Genomic DNA, 4,540 nt, shown 5'->3' with positions numbered 1-4,540 from the left:
GTTTGACATATTTTCCTAAATTAAAACCATTCCAATATGACCCATATATACTACATGGGTCATATTTCACCAATAATAAAAAAGGGAATAAATAAGGCACCATATTTACCGTGAAGAAAATTAAGCATATTGCTAAGACATCAGTTTTGCATTGCTTCTGCATGTCATTATCATGACATTTAAACACATTTTCAAATTACTGAAATTAATTTGTACATTTTGCTTTGAGTTTGTCATTGTAAGTATAATATATGATTATATCAAATGATTCTAATTACAATACAGTATTTTTACTTTATTGCAGTATGAATACTGATTCAAATGTAAAATAAGCATGGGATGAAAAATGAAAAGCAGCACAATTTTTTGTTTATTTTTAAGTTTAAAAAGTAAAGTATTATTTTTCTTTTCTTTTATGGGTAAAAGGAAATTTTCTTATCGTGAACATTATGTTCTTAACAAAATATAAGAAATATAAACTGTTTAAATAAGCTAAAAGAAAATTGCGTAAAAAATAATTTCCTTTTGATTCTATTTGACATGTTTTGTGACATTCACCCATGCTAAACAACTATGACTGAGATCCATGAGGACTTTGTATAAATATTATTTAAAAAATTTTAAGCGCACTAATGGTGACATTTTCTGACAGCTAGTCATAATAAATCATGTGAATTAACTGGTATCAGGGATCGACGTGCAACTGGTGGGTTTTAAAGAACCTGTTGCCACCTTCCAGGAGTCATTCTTCAGCCTGTAATCAACATGACGTTTTAGGAAACAAGGAAACTCATCATTGCCATAATTAGATTCTCAACACAATGGAAACTTAAAACCGAGATTTGCAACTCTCAAGTAGTTGCTGGAAAACCATTTCACATTCAATAAATTACAGTGTTTACCTAAAAATCCATTGTTGCGCTCCTGTCTCTACATCTGTCAATCTTCACCTGTTCGTACGGCTTTATGGCTTTCACCTCGCAACAGATGGTCTGGTAAACTCTCATCATTGTTTCACATGTGGGTACTATGTACAAAGTAGCATTATGTTATACTTTGTCAAATTTGAACAACACAGGAAAAATAAACTTTTAGAAGGTTACAGTTACATGTTCAGAGTGGATGCAAAGGACAAACTGGACAGCGATGGATATTTTGTGTCTCACAGGGTGTCATCTGGTCACTCGGGGTCATTACATAAGCTGCTTTTCAAGTTACTAATGTGAGAATTTCCAGATATTCTGTCCATCTGTCTGTCCAAGCCACCTACACATCTCTACTGCAGTCTGCTTTCTTACCGCTCACCGTCCTACAGATTTCATTCATTTTTATGACACTAGCACCCACGGCAAGGCTGAAAAATTGCAGTCATGAATATAAACGAATAACAAACGGGCGTTAGGATGAAAAACGTCAGCTTCTCATAAGTTTTCTGCTCAGTAACAGCAATGGTAAAAAAATTACCCAAGGGCAATTCTCCATTAAAACGCCATCAGAGCATCCATCCACCCGCACCTCGAATCCCGGCCCATTCGCTAAGAGAAGACTCTCTTAAACCACTCATAATGATTTTGCCATTTAGATTAAATGGAAGTCATTCACCGTATCCAATTTGAGAGAACACACATTAGGGAAATTAAATTACGGAGGTGGATGGAGGCTATTCTCATTGAGAGATGCCCTTTACTGTTCACATCAAGAATATGAGCTTGAGTTCCTCTGAAGATTAAAAATAATATGTTTGTGGTGCTCAGTTGAAATTTGTCCACACTCCGACCAATATTTATCAATATTTAACAATATATTGGTTATTTTAGCAAAGTTTTTATAGCTAGCGAGCAATGGAAATGTGCATTTTAGGACTCAGGATTTCCCTTTTTTTTTCATTAATAATAAATAAATTAGTTTAATAATAATAATTAATAAATCTACTGGAGTATATCCACTTGTCACACAGGCACGCACACACACACACACACACATATAAGTACAGTATTGAAGAAGTAATGACGTCGTTTCAGAGCTGCTATATGTGCCAATTTTATTCGAAAACAAGCTGCAAAGTCAGCAGAAAACTGTTCAGTCATACATAAAGACTAATGCACATCTGTCCAAAAAATAAAAAATAAAAAAACCTGGAAAGTGGGAAACTGAAAAGGTGACATTAAATTGAAGCTGTAAGCATCCAAAAGCAATTTCCATGATGAGATGAGTGTCCATGTTCTCTCATTTTCTCTCTGAAGCATCTGGTTCAGAGACACTCTGTACAATTGCTTCTAAAACACTCTGAGTGCCAAAGTAATCTGACTGTCGACTCTGTGCCCTGATTTCTAGTCAGAAGGAAGATGCACATTTATAGTGAATTTGATTATTTAAAGCATTATGAAAGGTTTTATTAAATTGAAAGGTGGGTCGCTAGATTCTTTGTTTTTGTCCCTCTTGAATAAGTAATACAGCACTTTCAGCGTGGCCGGAATCACTCCATCTGAAAGCTAATACATTCACATTATAAAATCATAAACAGAATGACATGAATGTGAGACATCGAAAACAATTGTTTCCACTTGTTTTAAGTGGTGCTTGATCTGTGCATATTTCGCTCCTGATTCAGATGAATATTACACAGTAGAAAGACAACTCAAATAAAGCATTAGTTGGAAGCAATGGTTTGAAGGTAAAAACATCTAAATGATGTGTACATTTCTCCAAATCTGTTCTGATAAAGAAACAAACTCATCTAAATATAATTTTTGAATGGCCAAAGGCTAAGTACATTCTCAGCAAATGAACATTTTTGGGCGGACTACTCCTTTAACCTTTAAGTTGACCTCTAGAAAAAATGCACCATGAGGCTTTTAATCTAGGGTTTGCACACCTGTTTGTAAAGATCTGTCACATTCAGTCCCAGAGATGACATGTTCTTATTCACAAAGTGCCAAATGGCCTTTAGGAACAAAAACATAATGAAGCTGTCAAAGATGTGTGTCAAAGGCTACATTTAGAGACGTATCAAGCTGGATCGCAACCTTTTTTACGGCCTCAATTTTGTGAGCCTCCAGTTTGAAGACCTCATCAACAGGACATTCCTCTGCAAAGACATTGCAAGAGAGAGATTAAGAAGCAAACGTTGTCTTCTTTATACGCCTCTGCTATCTGAAAGTTACTGATGCTTATAAATATGGAAATGAAAAGGCTCAGACTTCTGCCTCTGTTTGACTCACTGTTAGATTCTTTCTCTAGCACTTCACTGGAATTACTGCGGAGACACACAACAGACCATGAAAACACTGGTTTGGATGATGTCACAGAGATTCAAAGTGCAGTTGAGTGTTTAATAAGGATCGAGGTTCTCTACAAACCTTTCAAATGTGATGAATTCTGTCTGCTTGTCTGCATTGATGCCACTTTTTGTGACCTGTTTAACAAATTAGATTTTAATGAATGCTGACAACGTGAATATTTGACTTATGTAATTCAATTTAACTGCTGTCAGTGAATTTTCAAATTGAATAATGTGGGACATGATTCCATTTGGATTTAATTGGATGATGGATAATTATGAAAAAATTATGAAAACAATTGTTCATTAAAATATGCACATTAATTTTCAAATAATTAATGAAATGTGAAATATTTATAAAATCAAGTTTTACATTATAATATGCATATTAATTTTTCAAATAGAATGCAGTCACAAACTGTGAAAAGTTATGAATGCATTAAATATTTCTTTCATTATAACATGCATAGTAATTTTTTTCAAATATGCAATATTAATTTAAAATAATTGTTCTTTAAAATATGAATATATTTTTTAAATATACAGTGAAGAATCATAAATATTAATTCAATTCAAGTTTATTTGTATAGCGCTTTTTACAATACAAATCGTTACAAAGCAACTTTACAGAAAATTATGTTTCTACAATATTTAGTAATAGCTTATGCAAATGCAAAAAATTGATGCAAATGATCATATTACCCCAATTTTACAGTCTCTGCACTGGCTACCTATTAAGTTCCGTATCAGTTCCAAACAGGGACGGACTGGGAATAAAAAATGGCCCTGGACTTTGACTAAACCCGGCCCAAAGTAATCGGCGCGCGGAAACTCGACAACAGTCTGTCTGCGCCATCTTTGTTTACTGTTGATTTAAACTTACTGTATTTTCCGTACTATAAGTCACACTTTTTTTTCATAGTTTGGCTGCTTCTGCGACTTATAGTCAGGTGCGACTTATTTATCAAAATTAATTTGACATGAACCGAGAGAAATGAACCAAGAGAAAACATTACCGTCTACAGCTGCGAGAGGGCGCTCTATGCTGATCAGTGCTCCTGTAGTCTACACTGAAAACATAGAGCGCCCTCTCGCGGCTGTAGACGGTAATGTTTTCTCTTGGTTCTTGGTTCTAAATAAATGCGACTTACAATCCAGTGCGATTTATATGTTTTTTTCCTCGTCATGACGTATTTTTGGACAGATGCGACTTATACTAAGGTGCGACTTATAGTCTGAATGAAGAAGGGTCTGGCTGCA

General features: G+C 34.6%; 1 long non-coding RNA gene across 1 annotated transcript in view; it reads right to left on the bottom strand.

Moving 5' to 3' along the window:
- Window positions 1–1,022, bottom strand: part of LOC132133692 (uncharacterized) — a 30,213-nt gene extending 29,191 nt beyond the window's left edge. The window contains exon 1 of the long non-coding RNA XR_009429210.1: window positions 903–1,022. This is a non-coding gene — a long non-coding RNA (uncharacterized LOC132133692). The remainder of the gene's footprint in view (window positions 1–902) is intronic.
- Between the last annotated feature and the right edge of the window lie 3,518 nt (window positions 1,023–4,540).

The sequence above is a fragment of the Carassius carassius genome, chromosome 50, assembly GCF_963082965.1.
Source record: "Carassius carassius chromosome 50, fCarCar2.1, whole genome shotgun sequence".
NCBI classification, from domain to species: Eukaryota; Metazoa; Chordata; class Actinopteri; order Cypriniformes; family Cyprinidae; genus Carassius; species Carassius carassius.
Note: the sequence above shows the minus strand (reverse complement) of the source record. Positions and strands in the feature narration are given on the sequence as shown.